Here is a 20,174-nt window from a genome sequence, read left to right on the forward strand (position 1 = left end):
TCATTTGTTATTAAAAAATAAAAATGTTGCTTTTCTTCTAGATAGGAAAAGATACATTTGAATATGTCCAAACTGAATGCACGATGCTTTGCTTGATTTTGGCATTGTACAGTGATATTAAGCAGGAACATATGTTTCCCATAAAAAGCAAGCAGAACCACAGTGAGTTCTACTTTTCTCTGTAGCACATGTGGCATCAACATTATGAAAGACAATAAACATCAGTACTGAGCTGTACGTATGTGAATTCAGCTTTGGAGAAAGCTAAATCGATTGCTTGATGTTGCAGCTCCACCTGCTTGTAACTGCACAAGTCTGATAGCTTTTCACTGGGCTGAGTGCTCAACACTGCTCTTTCCCATTTTCCTATGCATAGAGTTAAAAAAGAGATGTAACCTGACACCTCATTGTGCTGGCAGTGTTGACTTTGATTTTGAGTTTGCACAGTGACATAAAGAAAGCAGCATATCTTAGGGTACAGATCGATGAATAGGAAGAGAATCTTAAAAAATGTACAAACTTTTTTCTGGAGAGGGCCTGGGTAGCTCAGTCGGTAGAGCATCAGACTTTTAATCTGAGGGTCCAGGGTTCAAGTCCCTGTTCAGGCGTCTTTTAAATTTCATCCTATCACTTTGTTTAAATTTCAGCTTGTGCTTTAAGTTAAGTTACATGCTTAGTTCACTCATTTGTTATTAAAAAATAAAAATGTTGCTTTTCTTCTAGATAGGAAAAGATACATTTGAATATGTCCAAACTGAATGCACGATGCTTTGCTTGATTTTGGCATTGTACAGTGATATTAAGCAGGAACATATGTTTCCCATAAAAAGCAAGCAGAACCACAGTGAGTTCTACTTTTCTCTGTAGCACATGTGGCATCAACATTATGAAAGACAATAAACATCAGTACTGAGCTGTACGTATGTGAATTCAGCTTTGGAGAAAGCTAAATCGATTGCTTGATGTTGCAGCTCCACCTGCTTGTAACTGCACAAGTCTGATAGCTTTTCACTGGGCTGAGTGCTCAACACTGCTCTTTCCCATTTTCCTATGCATAGAGTTAAAAAAGAGATGTAACCTGACACCTCATTGTGCTGGCAGTGTTGACTTTGATTTTGAGTTTGCACAGTGACATAAAGAAAGCAGCATATCTTAGGGTACAGATCGATGAATAGGAAGAGAATCTTAAAAAATGTACAAACTTTTTTCTGGAGAGGGCCTGGGTAGCTCAGTCGGTAGAGCATCAGACTTTTAATCTGAGGGTCCAGGGTTCAAGTCCCTGTTCAGGCGTCTTTTAAATTTCATCCTATCACTTTGTTTAAATTTCAGCTTGTGCTTTAAGTTAAGTTACATGCTTAGTTCACTCATTTGTTATTAAAAAATAAAAATGTTGCTTTTCTTCTAGATAGGAAAAGATACATTTGAATATGTCCAAACTGAATGCACGATGCTTTGCTTGATTTTGGCATTGTACAGTGATATTAAGCAGGAACATATGTTTCCCATAAAAAGCAAGCAGAACCACAGTGAGTTCTACTTTTCTCTGTAGCACATGTGGCATCAACATTATGAAAGACAATAAACATCAGTACTGAGCTGTACGTATGTGAATTCAGCTTTGGAGAAAGCTAAATCGATTGCTTGATGTTGCAGCTCCACCTGCTTGTAACTGCACAAGTCTGATAGCTTTTCACTGGGCTGAGTGCTCAACACTGCTCTTTCCCATTTTCCTATGCATAGAGTTAAAAAAGAGATGTAACCTGACACCTCATTGTGCTGGCAGTGTTGACTTTGATTTTGAGTTTGCACAGTGACATAAAGAAAGCAGCATATCTTAGGGTACAGATCGATGAATAGGAAGAGAATCTTAAAAAATGTACAAACTTTTTTCTGGAGAGGGCCTGGGTAGCTCAGTCGGTAGAGCATCAGACTTTTAATCTGAGGGTCCAGGGTTCAAGTCCCTGTTCAGGCGTCTTTTAAATTTCATCCTATCACTTTGTTTAAATTTCAGCTTGTGCTTTAAGTTAAGTTACATGCTTAGTTCACTCATTTGTTATTAAAAAATAAAAATGTTGCTTTTCTTCTAGATAGGAAAAGATACATTTGAATATGTCCAAACTGAATGCACGATGCTTTGCTTGATTTTGGCATTGTACAGTGATATTAAGCAGGAACATATGTTTCCCATAAAAAGCAAGCAGAACCACAGTGAGTTCTACTTTTCTCTGTAGCACATGTGGCATCAACATTATGAAAGACAATAAACATCAGTACTGAGCTGTACGTATGTGAATTCAGCTTTGGAGAAAGCTAAATCAATTGCTTGATGTTGCAGCTCCACCTGCTTGTAACTGCACAAGTCTGATAGCTTTTCACTGGGCTGAGTGCTCAACACTGCTCTTTCCCATTTTCCTATGCATAGAGTTAAAAAAGAGATGTAACCTGACACCTCATTGTGCTGGCAGTGTTGACTTTGATTTTGAGTTTGCACAGTGACATAAAGAAAGCAGCATATCTTAGGGTACAGATCGATGAATAGGAAGAGAATCTTAAAAAATGTACAAACTTTTTTCTGGAGAGGGCCTGGGTAGCTCAGTCGGTAGAGCATCAGACTTTTAATCTGAGGGTCCAGGGTTCAAGTCCCTGTTCAGGCGTCTTTTAAATTTCATCCTATCACTTTGTTTAAATTTCAGCTTGTGCTTTAAGTTAAGTTACATGCTTAGTTCACTCATTTGTTATTAAAAAATAAAAATGTTGCTTTTCTTCTAGATAGGAAAAGATACATTTGAATATGTCCAAACTGAATGCACGATGCTTTGCTTGATTTTGGCATTGTACAGTGATATTAAGCAGGAACATATGTTTCCCATAAAAAGCAAGCAGAACCACAGTGAGTTCTACTTTTCTCTGTAGCACATGTGGCATCAACATTATGAAAGACAATAAACATCAGTACTGAGCTGTACGTATGTGAATTCAGCTTTGGAGAAAGCTAAATCGATTGCTTGATGTTGCAGCTCCACCTGCTTGTAACTGCACAAGTCTGATAGCTTTTCACTGGGCTGAGTGCTCAACACTGCTCTTTCCCATTTTCCTATGCATAGAGTTAAAAAAGAGATGTAACCTGACACCTCATTGTGCTGGCAGTGTTGACTTTGATTTTGAGTTTGCACAGTGACATAAAGAAAGCAGCATATCTTAGGGTACAGATCGATGAATAGGAAGAGAATCTTAAAAAATGTACAAACTTTTTTCTGGAGAGGGCCTGGGTAGCTCAGTCGGTAGAGCATCAGACTTTTAATCTGAGGGTCCAGGGTTCAAGTCCCTGTTCAGGCGTCTTTTAAATTTCATCCTATCACTTTGTTTAAATTTCAGCTTGTGCTTTAAGTTAAGTTACATGCTTAGTTCACTCATTTGTTATTAAAAAATAAAAATGTTGCTTTTCTTCTAGATAGGAAAAGATACATTTGAATATGTCCAAACTGAATGCACGATGCTTTGCTTGATTTTGGCATTGTACAGTGATATTAAGCAGGAACATATGTTTCCCATAAAAAGCAAGCAGAACCACAGTGAGTTCTACTTTTCTCTGTAGCACATGTGGCATCAACATTATGAAAGACAATAAACATCAGTACTGAGCTGTACGTATGTGAATTCAGCTTTGGAGAAAGCTAAATCAATTGCTTGATGTTGCAGCTCCACCTGCTTGTAACTGCACAAGTCTGATAGCTTTTCACTGGGCTGAGTGCTCAACACTGCTCTTTCCCATTTTCCTATGCATAGAGTTAAAAAAGAGATGTAACCTGACACCTCATTGTGCTGGCAGTGTTGACTTTGATTTTGAGTTTGCACAGTGACATAAAGAAAGCAGCATATCTTAGGGTACAGATCGATGAATAGGAAGAGAATCTTAAAAAATGTACAAACTTTTTTCTGGAGAGGGCCTGGGTAGCTCAGTCGGTAGAGCATCAGACTTTTAATCTGAGGGTCCAGGGTTTAAGTCCCTGTTCAGGCGTCTTTTAAATTTCATCCTATCACTTTGTTTAAATTTCAGCTTGTGCTTTAAGTTAAGTTACATGCTTAGTTCACTCATTTGTTATTAAAAAATAAAAATGTTGCTTTTCTTCTAGATAGGAAAAGATACATTTGAATATGTCCAAACTGAATGCACGATGCTTTGCTTGATTTTGGCATTGTACAGTGATATTAAGCAGGAACATATGTTTCCCATAAAAAGCAAGCAGAACCACAGTGAGTTCTACTTTTCTCTGTAGCACATGTGGCATCAACATTATGAAAGACAATAAACATCAGTACTGAGCTGTACGTATGTGAATTCAGCTTTGGAGAAAGCTAAATCAATTGCTTGATGTTGCAGCTCCACCTGCTTGTAACTGCACAAGTCTGATAGCTTTTCACTGGGCTGAGTGCTCAACACTGCTCTTTCCCATTTTCCTATGCATAGAGTTAAAAAAGAGATGTAACCTGACACCTCATTGTGCTGGCAGTGTTGACTTTGATTTTGAGTTTGCACAGTGACATAAAGAAAGCAGCATATCTTAGGGTACAGATCGATGAATAGGAAGAGAATCTTAAAAAATGTACAAACTTTTTTCTGGAGAGGGCCTGGGTAGCTCAGTCGGTAGAGCATCAGACTTTTAATCTGAGGGTCCAGGGTTCAAGTCCCTGTTCAGGCGTCTTTTAAATTTCATCCTATCACTTTGTTTAAATTTCAGCTTGTGCTTTAAGTTAAGTTACATGCTTAGTTCACTCATTTGTTATTAAAAAATAAAAATGTTGCTTTTCTTCTAGATAGGAAAAGATACATTTGAATATGTCCAAACTGAATGCACGATGCTTTGCTTGATTTTGGCATTGTACAGTGATATTAAGCAGGAACATATGTTTCCCATAAAAAGCAAGCAGAACCACAGTGAGTTCTACTTTTCTCTGTAGCACATGTGGCATCAACATTATGAAAGACAATAAACATCAGTACTGAGCTGTACGTATGTGAATTCAGCTTTGGAGAAAGCTAAATCAATTGCTTGATGTTGCAGCTCCACCTGCTTGTAACTGCACAAGTCTGATAGCTTTTCACTGGGCTGAGTGCTCAACACTGCTCTTTCCCATTTTCCTATGCATAGAGTTAAAAAAGAGATGTAACCTGACACCTCATTGTGCTGGCAGTGTTGACTTTGATTTTGAGTTTGCACAGTGACATAAAGAAAGCAGCATATCTTAGGGTACAGATCGATGAATAGGAAGAGAATCTTAAAAAATGTACAAACTTTTTTCTGGAGAGGGCCTGGGTAGCTCAGTCGGTAGAGCATCAGACTTTTAATCTGAGGGTCCAGGGTTCAAGTCCCTGTTCAGGCGTCTTTTAAATTTCATCCTATCACTTTGTTTAAATTTCAGCTTGTGCTTTAAGTTAAGTTACATGCTTAGTTCACTCATTTGTTATTAAAAAATAAAAATGTTGCTTTTCTTCTAGATAGGAAAAGATACATTTGAATATGTCCAAACTGAATGCACGATGCTTTGCTTGATTTTGGCATTGTACAGTGATATTAAGCAGGAACATATGTTTCCCATAAAAAGCAAGCAGAACCACAGTGAGTTCTACTTTTCTCTGTAGCACATGTGGCATCAACATTATGAAAGACAATAAACATCAGTACTGAGCTGTACGTATGTGAATTCAGCTTTGGAGAAAGCTAAATCGATTGCTTGATGTTGCAGCTCCACCTGCTTGTAACTGCACAAGTCTGATAGCTTTTCACTGGGCTGAGTGCTCAACACTGCTCTTTCCCATTTTCCTATGCATAGAGTTAAAAAAGAGATGTAACCTGACACCTCATTGTGCTGGCAGTGTTGACTTTGATTTTGAGTTTGCACAGTGACATAAAGAAAGCAGCATATCTTAGGGTACAGATCGATGAATAGGAAGAGAATCTTAAAAAATGTACAAACTTTTTTCTGGAGAGGGCCTGGGTAGCTCAGTCGGTAGAGCATCAGACTTTTAATCTGAGGGTCCAGGGTTCAAGTCCCTGTTCAGGCGTCTTTTAAATTTCATCCTATCACTTTGTTTAAATTTCAGCTTGTGCTTTAAGTTAAGTTACATGCTTAGTTCACTCATTTGTTATTAAAAAATAAAAATGTTGCTTTTCTTCTAGATAGGAAAAGATACATTTGAATATGTCCAAACTGAATGCACGATGCTTTGCTTGATTTTGGCATTGTACAGTGATATTAAGCAGGAACATATGTTTCCCATAAAAAGCAAGCAGAACCACAGTGAGTTCTACTTTTCTCTGTAGCACATGTGGCATCAACATTATGAAAGACAATAAACATCAGTACTGACCTGTACGTATGTGAATTCAGCTTTGGAGAAAGCTAAATCAATTGCTTGATGTTGCAGCTCCACCTGCTTGTAACTGCACAAGTCTGATAGCTTTTCACTGGGCTGAGTGCTCAACACTGCTCTTTCCCATTTTCCTATGCATAGAGTTAAAAAAGAGATGTAACCTGACACCTCATTGTGCTGGCAGTGTTGACTTTGATTTTGAGTTTGCACAGTGACATAAAGAAAGCAGCATATCTTAGGGTACAGATCGATGAATAGGAAGAGAATCTTAAAAAATGTACAAACTTTTTTCTGGAGAGGGCCTGGGTAGCTCAGTCGGTAGAGCATCAGACTTTTAATCTGAGGGTCCAGGGTTCAAGTCCCTGTTCAGGCGTCTTTTAAATTTCATCCTATCACTTTGTTTAAATTTCAGCTTGTGCTTTAAGTTAAGTTACATGCTTAGTTCACTCATTTGTTATTAAAAAATAAAAATGTTGCTTTTCTTCTAGATAGGAAAAGATACATTTGAATATGTCCAAACTGAATGCACGATGCTTTGCTTGATTTTGGCATTGTACAGTGATATTAAGCAGGAACATATGTTTCCCATAAAAAGCAAGCAGAACCACAGTGAGTTCTACTTTTCTCTGTAGCACATGTGGCATCAACATTATGAAAGACAATAAACATCAGTACTGAGCTGTACGTATGTGAATTCAGCTTTGGAGAAAGCTAAATCGATTGCTTGATGTTGCAGCTCCACCTGCTTGTAACTGCACAAGTCTGATAGCTTTTCACTGGGCTGAGTGCTCAACACTGCTCTTTCCCATTTTCCTATGCATAGAGTTAAAAAAGAGATGTAACCTGACACCTCATTGTGCTGGCAGTGTTGACTTTGATTTTGAGTTTGCACAGTGACATAAAGAAAGCAGCATATCTTAGGGTACAGATCGATGAATAGGAAGAGAATCTTAAAAAATGTACAAACTTTTTTCTGGAGAGGGCCTGGGTAGCTCAGTCGGTAGAGCATCAGACTTTTAATCTGAGGGTCCAGGGTTCAAGTCCCTGTTCAGGCGTCTTTTAAATTTCATCCTATCACTTTGTTTAAATTTCAGCTTGTGCTTTAAGTTAAGTTACATGCTTAGTTCACTCATTTGTTATTAAAAAATAAAAATGTTGCTTTTCTTCTAGATAGGAAAAGATACATTTGAATATGTCCAAACTGAATGCACGATGCTTTGCTTGATTTTGGCATTGTACAGTGATATTAAGCAGGAACATATGTTTCCCATAAAAAGCAAGCAGAACCACAGTGAGTTCTACTTTTCTCTGTAGCACATGTGGCATCAACATTATGAAAGACAATAAACATCAGTACTGAGCTGTACGTATGTGAATTCAGCTTTGGAGAAAGCTAAATCAATTGCTTGATGTTGCAGCTCCACCTGCTTGTAACTGCACAAGTCTGATAGCTTTTCACTGGGCTGAGTGCTCAACACTGCTCTTTCCCATTTTCCTATGCATAGAGTTAAAAAAGAGATGTAACCTGACACCTCATTGTGCTGGCAGTGTTGACTTTGATTTTGAGTTTGCACAGTGACATAAAGAAAGCAGCATATCTTAGGGTACAGATCGATGAATAGGAAGAGAATCTTAAAAAATGTACAAACTTTTTTCTGGAGAGGGCCTGGGTAGCTCAGTCGGTAGAGCATCAGACTTTTAATCTGAGGGTCCAGGGTTCAAGTCCCTGTTCAGGCGTCTTTTAAATTTCATCCTATCACTTTGTTTAAATTTCAGCTTGTGCTTTAAGTTAAGTTACATGCTTAGTTCACTCATTTGTTATTAAAAAATAAAAATGTTGCTTTTCTTCTAGATAGGAAAAGATACATTTGAATATGTCCAAACTGAATGCACGATGCTTTGCTTGATTTTGGCATTGTACAGTGATATTAAGCAGGAACATATGTTTCCCATAAAAAGCAAGCAGAACCACAGTGAGTTCTACTTTTCTCTGTAGCACATGTGGCATCAACATTATGAAAGACAATAAACATCAGTACTGAGCTGTACGTATGTGAATTCAGCTTTGGAGAAAGCTAAATCGATTGCTTGATGTTGCAGCTCCACCTGCTTGTAACTGCACAAGTCTGATAGCTTTTCACTGGGCTGAGTGCTCAACACTGCTCTTTCCCATTTTCCTATGCATAGAGTTAAAAAAGAGATGTAACCTGACACCTCATTGTGCTGGCAGTGTTGACTTTGATTTTGAGTTTGCACAGTGACATAAAGAAAGCAGCATATCTTAGGGTACAGATCGATGAATAGGAAGAGAATCTTAAAAAATGTACAAACTTTTTTCTGGAGAGGGCCTGGGTAGCTCAGTCGGTAGAGCATCAGACTTTTAATCTGAGGGTCCAGGGTTCAAGTCCCTGTTCAGGCGTCTTTTAAATTTCATCCTATCACTTTGTTTAAATTTCAGCTTGTGCTTTAAGTTAAGTTACATGCTTAGTTCACTCATTTGTTATTAAAAAATAAAAATGTTGCTTTTCTTCTAGATAGGAAAAGATACATTTGAATATGTCCAAACTGAATGCACGATGCTTTGCTTGATTTTGGCATTGTACAGTGATATTAAGCAGGAACATATGTTTCCCATAAAAAGCAAGCAGAACCACAGTGAGTTCTACTTTTCTCTGTAGCACATGTGGCATCAACATTATGAAAGACAATAAACATCAGTACTGAGCTGTACGTATGTGAATTCAGCTTTGGAGAAAGCTAAATCAATTGCTTGATGTTGCAGCTCCACCTGCTTGTAACTGCACAAGTCTGATAGCTTTTCACTGGGCTGAGTGCTCAACACTGCTCTTTCCCATTTTCCTATGCATAGAGTTAAAAAAGAGATGTAACCTGACACCTCATTGTGCTGGCAGTGTTGACTTTGATTTTGAGTTTGCACAGTGACATAAAGAAAGCAGCATATCTTAGGGTACAGATCGATGAATAGGAAGAGAATCTTAAAAAATGTACAAACTTTTTTCTGGAGAGGGCCTGGGTAGCTCAGTCGGTAGAGCATCAGACTTTTAATCTGAGGGTCCAGGGTTTAAGTCCCTGTTCAGGCGTCTTTTAAATTTCATCCTATCACTTTGTTTAAATTTCAGCTTGTGCTTTAAGTTAAGTTACATGCTTAGTTCACTCATTTGTTATTAAAAAATAAAAATGTTGCTTTTCTTCTAGATAGGAAAAGATACATTTGAATATGTCCAAACTGAATGCACGATGCTTTGCTTGATTTTGGCATTGTACAGTGATATTAAGCAGGAACATATGTTTCCCATAAAAAGCAAGCAGAACCACAGTGAGTTCTACTTTTCTCTGTAGCACATGTGGCATCAACATTATGAAAGACAATAAACATCAGTACTGAGCTGTACGTATGTGAATTCAGCTTTGGAGAAAGCTAAATCAATTGCTTGATGTTGCAGCTCCACCTGCTTGTAACTGCACAAGTCTGATAGCTTTTCACTGGGCTGAGTGCTCAACACTGCTCTTTCCCATTTTCCTATGCATAGAGTTAAAAAAGAGATGTAACCTGACACCTCATTGTGCTGGCAGTGTTGACTTTGATTTTGAGTTTGCACAGTGACATAAAGAAAGCAGCATATCTTAGGGTACAGATCGATGAATAGGAAGAGAATCTTAAAAAATGTACAAACTTTTTTCTGGAGAGGGCCTGGGTAGCTCAGTCGGTAGAGCATCAGACTTTTAATCTGAGGGTCCAGGGTTCAAGTCCCTGTTCAGGCGTCTTTTAAATTTCATCCTATCACTTTGTTTAAATTTCAGCTTGTGCTTTAAGTTAAGTTACATGCTTAGTTCACTCATTTGTTATTAAAAAATAAAAATGTTGCTTTTCTTCTAGATAGGAAAAGATACATTTGAATATGTCCAAACTGAATGCACGATGCTTTGCTTGATTTTGGCATTGTACAGTGATATTAAGCAGGAACATATGTTTCCCATAAAAAGCAAGCAGAACCACAGTGAGTTCTACTTTTCTCTGTAGCACATGTGGCATCAACATTATGAAAGACAATAAACATCAGTACTGAGCTGTACGTATGTGAATTCAGCTTTGGAGAAAGCTAAATCAATTGCTTGATGTTGCAGCTCCACCTGCTTGTAACTGCACAAGTCTGATAGCTTTTCACTGGGCTGAGTGCTCAACACTGCTCTTTCCCATTTTCCTATGCATAGAGTTAAAAAAGAGATGTAACCTGACACCTCATTGTGCTGGCAGTGTTGACTTTGATTTTGAGCTTGCACAGTGACATAAAGAAAGCAGCATATCTTAGGGTACAGATCGATGAATAGGAAGAGAATCTTAAAAAATGTACAAACTTTTTTCTGGAGAGGGCCTGGGTAGCTCAGTCGGTAGAGCATCAGACTTTTAATCTGAGGGTCCAGGGTTCAAGTCTCTGTTCAGGCGTCTTTTAAATTTCATCCTATCACTTTGTTTAAATTTCAGCTTGTGCTTTAAGTTAAGTTACATGCTTAGTTCACTCATTTGTTATTAAAAAATAAAAATGTTGCTTTTCTTCTAGATAGGAAAAGATACATTTGAATATGTCCAAACTGAATGCACGATGCTTTGCTTGATTTTGGCATTGTACAGTGATATTAAGCAGGAACATATGTTTCCCATAAAAAGCAAGCAGAACCACAGTGAGTTCTACTTTTCTCTGTAGCACATGTGGCATCAACATTATGAAAGACAATAAACATCAGTACTGAGCTGTACGTATGTGAATTCAGCTTTGGAGAAAGCTAAATCGATTGCTTGATGTTGCAGCTCCACCTGCTTGTAACTGCACAAGTCTGATAGCTTTTCACTGGGCTGAGTGCTCAACACTGCTCTTTCCCATTTTCCTATGCATAGAGTTAAAAAAGAGATGTAACCTGACACCTCATTGTGCTGGCAGTGTTGACTTTGATTTTGAGTTTGCACAGTGACATAAAGAAAGCAGCATATCTTAGGGTACAGATCGATGAATAGGAAGAGAATCTTAAAAAATGTACAAACTTTTTTCTGGAGAGGGCCTGGGTAGCTCAGTCGGTAGAGCATCAGACTTTTAATCTGAGGGTCCAGGGTTCAAGTCCCTGTTCAGGCGTCTTTTAAATTTCATCCTATCACTTTGTTTAAATTTCAGCTTGTGCTTTAAGTTAAGTTACATGCTTAGTTCACTCATTTGTTATTAAAAAATAAAAATGTTGCTTTTCTTCTAGATAGGAAAAGATACATTTGAATATGTCCAAACTGAATGCACGATGCTTTGCTTGATTTTGGCATTGTACAGTGATATTAAGCAGGAACATATGTTTCCCATAAAAAGCAAGCAGAACCACAGTGAGTTCTACTTTTCTCTGTAGCACATGTGGCATCAACATTATGAAAGACAATAAACATCAGTACTGAGCTGTACGTATGTGAATTCAGCTTTGGAGAAAGCTAAATCGATTGCTTGATGTTGCAGCTCCACCTGCTTGTAACTGCACAAGTCTGATAGCTTTTCACTGGGCTGAGTGCTCAACACTGCTCTTTCCCATTTTCCTATGCATAGAGTTAAAAAAGAGATGTAACCTGACACCTCATTGTGCTGGCAGTGTTGACTTTGATTTTGAGTTTGCACAGTGACATAAAGAAAGCAGCATATCTTAGGGTACAGATCGATGAATAGGAAGAGAATCTTAAAAAATGTACAAACTTTTTTCTGGAGAGGGCCTGGGTAGCTCAGTCGGTAGAGCATCAGACTTTTAATCTGAGGGTCCAGGGTTCAAGTCCCTGTTCAGGCGTCTTTTAAATTTCATCCTATCACTTTGTTTAAATTTCAGCTTGTGCTTTAAGTTAAGTTACATGCTTAGTTCACTCATTTGTTATTAAAAAATAAAAATGTTGCTTTTCTTCTAGATAGGAAAAGATACATTTGAATATGTCCAAACTGAATGCACGATGCTTTGCTTGATTTTGGCATTGTACAGTGATATTAAGCAGGAACATATGTTTCCCATAAAAAGCAAGCAGAACCACAGTGAGTTCTACTTTTCTCTGTAGCACATGTGGCATCAACATTATGAAAGACAATAAACATCAGTACTGAGCTGTACGTATGTGAATTCAGCTTTGGAGAAAGCTAAATCGATTGCTTGATGTTGCAGCTCCACCTGCTTGTAACTGCACAAGTCTGATAGCTTTTCACTGGGCTGAGTGCTCAACACTGCTCTTTCCCATTTTCCTATGCATAGAGTTAAAAAAGAGATGTAACCTGACACCTCATTGTGCTGGCAGTGTTGACTTTGATTTTGAGCTTGCACAGTGACATAAAGAAAGCAGCATATCTTAGGGTACAGATCGATGAATAGGAAGAGAATCTTAAAAAATGTACAAACTTTTTTCTGGAGAGGGCCTGGGTAGCTCAGTCGGTAGAGCATCAGACTTTTAATCTGAGGGTCCAGGGTTCAAGTCTCTGTTCAGGCGTCTTTTAAATTTCATCCTATCACTTTGTTTAAATTTCAGCTTGTGCTTTAAGTTAAGTTACATGCTTAGTTCACTCATTTGTTATTAAAAAATAAAAATGTTGCTTTTCTTCTAGATAGGAAAAGATACATTTGAATATGTCCAAACTGAATGCACGATGCTTTGCTTGATTTTGGCATTGTACAGTGATATTAAGCAGGAACATATGTTTCCCATAAAAAGCAAGCAGAACCACAGTGAGTTCTACTTTTCTCTGTAGCACATGTGGCATCAACATTATGAAAGACAATAAACATCAGTACTGAGCTGTACGTATGTGAATTCAGCTTTGGAGAAAGCTAAATCGATTGCTTGATGTTGCAGCTCCACCTGCTTGTAACTGCACAAGTCTGATAGCTTTTCACTGGGCTGAGTGCTCAACACTGCTCTTTCCCATTTTCCTATGCATAGAGTTAAAAAAGAGATGTAACCTGACACCTCATTGTGCTGGCAGTGTTGACTTTGATTTTGAGTTTGCACAGTGACATAAAGAAAGCAGCATATCTTAGGGTACAGATCGATGAATAGGAAGAGAATCTTAAAAAATGTACAAACTTTTTTCTGGAGAGGGCCTGGGTAGCTCAGTCGGTAGAGCATCAGACTTTTAATCTGAGGGTCCAGGGTTCAAGTCTCTGTTCAGGCGTCTTTTAAATTTCATCCTATCACTTTGTTTAAATTTCAGCTTGTGCTTTAAGTTAAGTTACATGCTTAGTTCACTCATTTGTTATTAAAAAATAAAAATGTTGCTTTTCTTCTAGATAGGAAAAGATACATTTGAATATGTCCAAACTGAATGCACGATGCTTTGCTTGATTTTGGCATTGTACAGTGATATTAAGCAGGAACATATGTTTCCCATAAAAAGCAAGCAGAACCACAGTGAGTTCTACTTTTCTCTGTAGCACATGTGGCATCAACATTATGAAAGACAATAAACATCAGTACTGAGCTGTACGTATGTGAATTCAGCTTTGGAGAAAGCTAAATCGATTGCTTGATGTTGCAGCTCCACCTGCTTGTAACTGCACAAGTCTGATAGCTTTTCACTGGGCTGAGTGCTCAACACTGCTCTTTCCCATTTTCCTATGCATAGAGTTAAAAAAGAGATGTAACCTGACACCTCATTGTGCTGGCAGTGTTGACTTTGATTTTGAGTTTGCACAGTGACATAAAGAAAGCAGCATATCTTAGGGTACAGATCGATGAATAGGAAGAGAATCTTAAAAAATGTACAAACTTTTTTCTGGAGAGGGCCTGGGTAGCTCAGTCGGTAGAGCATCAGACTTTTAATCTGAGGGTCCAGGGTTCAAGTCCCTGTTCAGGCGTCTTTTAAATTTCATCCTATCACTTTGTTTAAATTTCAGCTTGTGCTTTAAGTTAAGTTACATGCTTAGTTCACTCATTTGTTATTAAAAAATAAAAATGTTGCTTTTCTTCTAGATAGGAAAAGATACATTTGAATATGTCCAAACTGAATGCACGATGCTTTGCTTGATTTTGGCATTGTACAGTGATATTAAGCAGGAACATATGTTTCCCATAAAAAGCAAGCAGAACCACAGTGAGTTCTACTTTTCTCTGTAGCACATGTGGCATCAACATTATGAAAGACAATAAACATCAGTACTGAGCTGTACGTATGTGAATTCAGCTTTGGAGAAAGCTAAATCGATTGCTTGATGTTGCAGCTCCACCTGCTTGTAACTGCACAAGTCTGATAGCTTTTCACTGGGCTGAGTGCTCAACACTGCTCTTTCCCATTTTCCTATGCATAGAGTTAAAAAAGAGATGTAACCTGACACCTCATTGTGCTGGCAGTGTTGACTTTGATTTTGAGTTTGCACAGTGACATAAAGAAAGCAGCATATCTTAGGGTACAGATCGATGAATAGGAAGAGAATCTTAAAAAATGTACAAACTTTTTTCTGGAGAGGGCCTGGGTAGCTCAGTCGGTAGAGCATCAGACTTTTAATCTGAGGGTCCAGGGTTCAAGTCCCTGTTCAGGCGTCTTTTAAATTTCATCCTATCACTTTGTTTAAATTTCAGCTTGTGCTTTAAGTTAAGTTACATGCTTAGTTCACTCATTTGTTATTAAAAAATAAAAATGTTGCTTTTCTTCTAGATAGGAAAAGATACATTTGAATATGTCCAAACTGAATGCACGATGCTTTGCTTGATTTTGGCATTGTACAGTGATATTAAGCAGGAACATATGTTTCCCATAAAAAGCAAGCAGAACCACAGTGAGTTCTACTTTTCTCTGTAGCACATGTGGCATCAACATTATGAAAGACAATAAACATCAGTACTGAGCTGTACGTATGTGAATTCAGCTTTGGAGAAAGCTAAATCGATTGCTTGATGTTGCAGCTCCACCTGCTTGTAACTGCACAAGTCTGATAGCTTTTCACTGGGCTGAGTGCTCAACACTGCTCTTTCCCATTTTCCTATGCATAGAGTTAAAAAAGAGATGTAACCTGACACCTCATTGTGCTGGCAGTGTTGACTTTGATTTTGAGTTTGCACAGTGACATAAAGAAAGCAGCATATCTTAGGGTACAGATCGATGAATAGGAAGAGAATCTTAAAAAATGTACAAACTTTTTTCTGGAGAGGGCCTGGGTAGCTCAGTCGGTAGAGCATCAGACTTTTAATCTGAGGGTCCAGGGTTCAAGTCCCTGTTCAGGCGTCTTTTAAATTTCATCCTATCACTTTGTTTAAATTTCAGCTTGTGCTTTAAGTTAAGTTACATGCTTAGTTCACTCATTTGTTATTAAAAAATAAAAATGTTGCTTTTCTTCTAGATAGGAAAAGATACATTTGAATATGTCCAAACTGAATGCACGATGCTTTGCTTGATTTTGGCATTGTACAGTGATATTAAGCAGGAACATATGTTTCCCATAAAAAGCAAGCAGAACCACAGTGAGTTCTACTTTTCTCTGTAGCACATGTGGCATCAACATTATGAAAGACAATAAACATCAGTACTGAGCTGTACGTATGTGAATTCAGCTTTGGAGAAAGCTAAATCAATTGCTTGATGTTGCAGCTCCACCTGCTTGTAACTGCACAAGTCTGATAGCTTTTCACTGGGCTGAGTGCTCAACACTGCTCTTTCCCATTTTCCTATGCATAGAGTTAAAAAAGAGATGTAACCTGACACCTCATTGTGCTGGCAGTGTTGACTTTGATTTTGAGTTTGCACAGTGACATAAAGAAAGCAGCATATCTTAGGGTACAGATCGATGAATAGGAAGAGAATCTTAAAAAATGTACAAACTTTTTTCTGGAGAGGGCCTGGGTAGCTCAGTCGGTAGAGCATCAGACTTTTAATCTGAGGGTCCAGGGTTCAAGTCCCTGTTCAGGCGTCTTTTAAATTTCATCCTATCACTTTGTTTAAATTTCAGCTTGTGCTTTAAGTTAAGTTACATGCTTAGTTCACTCATTTGTTATTAAAAAATAAAAATGTTGCTTTTCTTCTAGATAGGAAAAGATACATTTGAATATGTCCAAACTGAATGCACGATGCTTTGCTTGATTTTGGCATTGTACAGTGATATTAAGCAGGAACATATGTTTCCCATAAAAAGCAAGCAGAACCACAGTGAGTTCTACTTTTCTCTGTAGCACATGTGGCATCAACATTATGAAAGACAATAAACATCAGTACTGAGCTGTACGTATGTGAATTCAGCTTTGGAGAAAGCTAAATCAATTGCTTGATGTTGCAGCTCCACCTGCTTGTAACTGCACAAGTCTGATAGCTTTTCACTGGGCTGAGTGCTCAACACTGCTCTTTCCCATTTTCCTATGCATAGAGTTAAAAAAGAGATGTAACCTGACACCTCATTGTGCTGGCAGTGTTGACTTTGATTTTGAGTTTGCACAGTGACATAAAGAAAGCAGCATATCTTAGGGTACAGATCGATGAATAGGAAGAGAATCTTAAAAAATGTACAAACTTTTTTCTGGAGAGGGCCTGGGTAGCTCAGTCGGTAGAGCATCAGACTTTTAATCTGAGGGTCCAGGGTTCAAGTCCCTGTTCAGGCGTCTTTTAAATTTCATCCTATCACTTTGTTTAAATTTCAGCTTGTGCTTTAAGTTAAGTTACATGCTTAGTTCACTCATTTGTTATTAAAAAATAAAAATGTTGCTTTTCTTCTAGATAGGAAAAGATACATTTGAATATGTCCAAACTGAATGCACGATGCTTTGCTTGATTTTGGCATTGTACAGTGATATTAAGCAGGAACATATGTTTCCCATAAAAAGCAAGCAGAACCACAGTGAGTTCTACTTTTCTCTGTAGCACATGTGGCATCAACATTATGAAAGACAATAAACATCAGTACTGAGCTGTACGTATGTGAATTCAGCTTTGGAGAAAGCTAAATCAATTGCTTGATGTTGCAGCTCCACCTGCTTGTAACTGCACAAGTCTGATAGCTTTTCACTGGGCTGAGTGCTCAACACTAGGGTTGAGCGAAACGGGTCGATCATTTTCAAAAGTCGCCGACTTTTGGCTAAGTCGGCGTCTCATGAAACCCGATCCGACCCCTGTGCTTGTCGGCCATGCGGTACGCGACTTTCGCGCCAAAGTCGCGTTTCAATGACGCGAAAAGCGCCATTTCTCAGCCAATGAAGGTGAACGCAGAGTGTGGGCAGCGTGATGACATAGATCCTGGTCCCCACCATCTTAGAGAAGGGCATTGCAGTGATTGGCTTGCTGTCTGCGGCGTCACAGGGGCTATAAAGGGGCGTTCCCGCCGACCGCCATCTTACTGCTGCTGATCTGAGCTTAGGGACAGGTTGCTGCCGCTTCATCAGAAGCAGGGAGAGCGTTAGGCAGGGTCCACTAACCACCAAACCGCTTGTGCTGCAGCGATTTCCACTGTCCAACACCACCTTCGGTGTGCAGGAACAGTGGAAGCTATTTTTTTTTTTTTTTCCCCTCAGCGCTGTAGCTCATTGGGCTGCCCTAGAAGGCTCCGTGATAGCTGTATTGCTGTGTGTACGCCACTGTGGAAACCAACTGCTTTTTTCAAAGCACATATCCTCTTGTTCCTTCCTTTCTGCACAGCTATCTTTTTTGTTTGTCCACACTTTTTATTTAATTTGTGCATCAGTCCACTCCTATTGCTGCCTGCCATACCTGGCTTACATTACTGCAGGGAGATAGTAATTGTAGGACAGTTTTTTTTTTTTTTTTTTTTTTTTTTTTGTGGGAGATTAAGATTGGCATTTCTGCTACAGTGCCATCCCTGTGTGTGCCATCTCTCACTGAGTGGGCCATAGAAAGCCTATTTATTTTTTCCGTGATTTGTGTTCTAAAATCTACCTCAACACAGAAACACTACATCAATCAGTGGGAGAAAAATATTGGCCTCAGTCAGGGCTTGTGTGCCACTGCTGTGTGTGCGCTATCTCTCATTCAGTGGGCTATAGCAAGCCTATATTTTTTTTTTTTTTTTTTTTTTAATATTATTTGGTTTCAAAAGTCTCCCTGAAAAAAAAAAAAAACCTAAAAAAACAGTGGGAGAGTAATATTGCCCTTTCAGCTTGTGTGCCAGTCTTGACTCCTGGGTGTGCCACCTCTCTCCCTCTCATTCAGTGGGCCATAGAAAGCCTATTTATTTTTTTTTTTAAATATTATTGGGTTTCTAAAGTCTCCCTGAAAAAAACAAAAAATACATAAAAAAACAGTGGGAGAGTAATATTGCCCTTTCAGCTTGTGTGCCAGTCTTGACTCCTGGGTGTGCCACCTCTCTCCCTTTCATTCAGTGGGCCATAGAAAGCCTATTTTTTTTTTTTTAATATTATTTGGTTTCTAATTCTCCCTGAAAAAAAAAAAAAAACCTAAAAAAACAGTGGGAGAGTAATATTGCCCTTTCAGCTTGTGTGCCAGTCTTGACTCCTGGGTGTGCCACCTCTCTCCCTCTCATTCAGTGGGCCATAGAAAGCCTATTTATTTTTTTTTTTAAATATTATTGGGTTTCTAAAGTCTCCCTGAAAAAACAAAAAATACATAAAAAAACAGTGGGAGAGTAATATTGCCCTTTCAGCTTGTGTGCCAGTCTTGACTCCTGGGTGTGCCACCTCTCTCCCTTTCATTCAGTGGGCCATAGAAAGCCTATTTATTTTTTCCGTGATTTGTGTTCTAAATTCTACCTCAACACAAAAACACTACATCAATCAGTGGGAGAAAAATATTGGCCTCAGTAAGGGCTTGTGTGCCACTGCTGTGTGTGCTATCTCTCATTCAGTGGGCTATAGCAAGCCTATTTTTTTTTTTTTTTTTTTTTTTTTAATATTATTTGGTTTCTAAAGTCTCCCTGAAAAAAAAAAAAAACCTAAAAAAACAGTGGGAGAGTAATATTGCCCTTTCAGCTTGTGTGCCAGTCTTGACTCCTGGGTGTGCCACCTCTCTCCCTCTCATTCAGTGGGCCATAGAAAGCCTATTTATTTTTTTTTTTAAATATTATTGGGTTTCTAAAGTCTCCCTGAAAAAACAAAAAATACATAAAAAAACAGTGGGAGAGTAATATTGCCCTTTCAGCTTGTGTGCCAGTCTTGACTCCTGGGTGTGCCACCTCTCTCCCTTTCATTCAGTGGGCCATAGAAAGCCTATTTTTTTTTTTTTTTAATATTATTTGGTTTCTAATTCTCCCTGAAAAAAAAAAAAAAACCTAAAAAAACAGTGGGAGAGTAATATTGCCCTTTCAGCTTGTGTGCCAGTCTTGACTCCTGGGTGTGCCACCTCTCTCCCTCTCATTCAGTGGGCCATAGAAAGCCTATTTATTTTTTTTTTTAAATATTATTGGGTTTCTAAAGTCTCCCTGAAAAAACAAAAAATACATAAAAAAACAGTGGGAGAGTAATATTGCCCTTTCAGCTTGTGTGCCAGTCTTGACTCCTGGGTGTGCCACCTCTCTCCCTTTCATTCAGTGGGCCATAGAAAGCCTATTTATTTTTTCCGTGATTTGTGTTCTAAATTCTACCTCAACACAAAAACACTACATCAATCAGTGGGAGAAAAATATTGGCCTCAGTAAGGGCTTGTGTGCCACTGCTGTGTGTGCTATCTCTCATTCAGTGGGCTATAGCAAGCCTATTTTTTTTTTTTTTTTTTTTTTAATATTATTTGGTTTCTAAAGTCTCCCTGAAAAAAAAAAAAAACCTAAAAAAACAGTGGGAGAGTAATATTGCCCTTTCAGCTTGTGTGCCAGTCTTGACTCCTGGGTGTGCCAC

At 38.4% G+C, this 20,174-nt stretch overlaps 20 non-coding genes across 20 annotated transcripts; all 20 read left to right on the top strand.

Moving 5' to 3' along the window:
- Nucleotides 1-535: 535 nt before the first annotated feature.
- TRNAK-UUU (transfer RNA lysine (anticodon UUU)) lies at nucleotides 536-608 on the top strand. Its single transcript has one exon. It is a non-coding gene; the product is annotated as a tRNA-Lys (tRNA).
- A 609-nt stretch (nucleotides 609-1,217) lies between these two features.
- On the top strand, nucleotides 1,218-1,290 carry TRNAK-UUU (transfer RNA lysine (anticodon UUU)). Its single transcript has one exon. It is a non-coding gene; the product is annotated as a tRNA-Lys (tRNA).
- A 609-nt stretch (nucleotides 1,291-1,899) lies between these two features.
- Nucleotides 1,900-1,972, top strand: TRNAK-UUU (transfer RNA lysine (anticodon UUU)). The gene has a single exon. It is a non-coding gene; the product is annotated as a tRNA-Lys (tRNA).
- Nucleotides 1,973-2,581: 609 nt separating this feature from the next.
- Nucleotides 2,582-2,654, top strand: TRNAK-UUU (transfer RNA lysine (anticodon UUU)). Its single transcript has one exon. It is a non-coding gene; the product is annotated as a tRNA-Lys (tRNA).
- A 609-nt stretch (nucleotides 2,655-3,263) lies between these two features.
- On the top strand, nucleotides 3,264-3,336 carry TRNAK-UUU (transfer RNA lysine (anticodon UUU)). Its single transcript has one exon. It is a non-coding gene; the product is annotated as a tRNA-Lys (tRNA).
- Nucleotides 3,337-4,627: 1,291 nt separating this feature from the next.
- TRNAK-UUU (transfer RNA lysine (anticodon UUU)) lies at nucleotides 4,628-4,700 on the top strand. The gene has a single exon. It is a non-coding gene; the product is annotated as a tRNA-Lys (tRNA).
- Nucleotides 4,701-5,309: 609 nt separating this feature from the next.
- Nucleotides 5,310-5,382, top strand: TRNAK-UUU (transfer RNA lysine (anticodon UUU)). Its single transcript has one exon. It is a non-coding gene; the product is annotated as a tRNA-Lys (tRNA).
- A 609-nt stretch (nucleotides 5,383-5,991) lies between these two features.
- TRNAK-UUU (transfer RNA lysine (anticodon UUU)) lies at nucleotides 5,992-6,064 on the top strand. The gene has a single exon. It is a non-coding gene; the product is annotated as a tRNA-Lys (tRNA).
- A 609-nt stretch (nucleotides 6,065-6,673) lies between these two features.
- TRNAK-UUU (transfer RNA lysine (anticodon UUU)) lies at nucleotides 6,674-6,746 on the top strand. Its single transcript has one exon. It is a non-coding gene; the product is annotated as a tRNA-Lys (tRNA).
- A 609-nt stretch (nucleotides 6,747-7,355) lies between these two features.
- TRNAK-UUU (transfer RNA lysine (anticodon UUU)) lies at nucleotides 7,356-7,428 on the top strand. The gene has a single exon. It is a non-coding gene; the product is annotated as a tRNA-Lys (tRNA).
- A 609-nt stretch (nucleotides 7,429-8,037) lies between these two features.
- On the top strand, nucleotides 8,038-8,110 carry TRNAK-UUU (transfer RNA lysine (anticodon UUU)). The gene has a single exon. It is a non-coding gene; the product is annotated as a tRNA-Lys (tRNA).
- Nucleotides 8,111-8,719: 609 nt separating this feature from the next.
- On the top strand, nucleotides 8,720-8,792 carry TRNAK-UUU (transfer RNA lysine (anticodon UUU)). The gene has a single exon. It is a non-coding gene; the product is annotated as a tRNA-Lys (tRNA).
- Nucleotides 8,793-10,083: 1,291 nt separating this feature from the next.
- TRNAK-UUU (transfer RNA lysine (anticodon UUU)) lies at nucleotides 10,084-10,156 on the top strand. Its single transcript has one exon. It is a non-coding gene; the product is annotated as a tRNA-Lys (tRNA).
- Nucleotides 10,157-11,447: 1,291 nt separating this feature from the next.
- On the top strand, nucleotides 11,448-11,520 carry TRNAK-UUU (transfer RNA lysine (anticodon UUU)). Its single transcript has one exon. It is a non-coding gene; the product is annotated as a tRNA-Lys (tRNA).
- A 609-nt stretch (nucleotides 11,521-12,129) lies between these two features.
- TRNAK-UUU (transfer RNA lysine (anticodon UUU)) lies at nucleotides 12,130-12,202 on the top strand. The gene has a single exon. It is a non-coding gene; the product is annotated as a tRNA-Lys (tRNA).
- Nucleotides 12,203-14,175: 1,973 nt separating this feature from the next.
- On the top strand, nucleotides 14,176-14,248 carry TRNAK-UUU (transfer RNA lysine (anticodon UUU)). The gene has a single exon. It is a non-coding gene; the product is annotated as a tRNA-Lys (tRNA).
- Nucleotides 14,249-14,857: 609 nt separating this feature from the next.
- On the top strand, nucleotides 14,858-14,930 carry TRNAK-UUU (transfer RNA lysine (anticodon UUU)). The gene has a single exon. It is a non-coding gene; the product is annotated as a tRNA-Lys (tRNA).
- Nucleotides 14,931-15,539: 609 nt separating this feature from the next.
- Nucleotides 15,540-15,612, top strand: TRNAK-UUU (transfer RNA lysine (anticodon UUU)). Its single transcript has one exon. It is a non-coding gene; the product is annotated as a tRNA-Lys (tRNA).
- A 609-nt stretch (nucleotides 15,613-16,221) lies between these two features.
- Nucleotides 16,222-16,294, top strand: TRNAK-UUU (transfer RNA lysine (anticodon UUU)). Its single transcript has one exon. It is a non-coding gene; the product is annotated as a tRNA-Lys (tRNA).
- A 609-nt stretch (nucleotides 16,295-16,903) lies between these two features.
- TRNAK-UUU (transfer RNA lysine (anticodon UUU)) lies at nucleotides 16,904-16,976 on the top strand. Its single transcript has one exon. It is a non-coding gene; the product is annotated as a tRNA-Lys (tRNA).
- Nucleotides 16,977-20,174: the final 3,198 nt, after the last annotated feature.

This window comes from Ranitomeya variabilis, chromosome 1, assembly GCF_051348905.1.
Source record: "Ranitomeya variabilis isolate aRanVar5 chromosome 1, aRanVar5.hap1, whole genome shotgun sequence".
Classification (NCBI taxonomy): Eukaryota; Metazoa; Chordata; class Amphibia; order Anura; family Dendrobatidae; genus Ranitomeya; species Ranitomeya variabilis.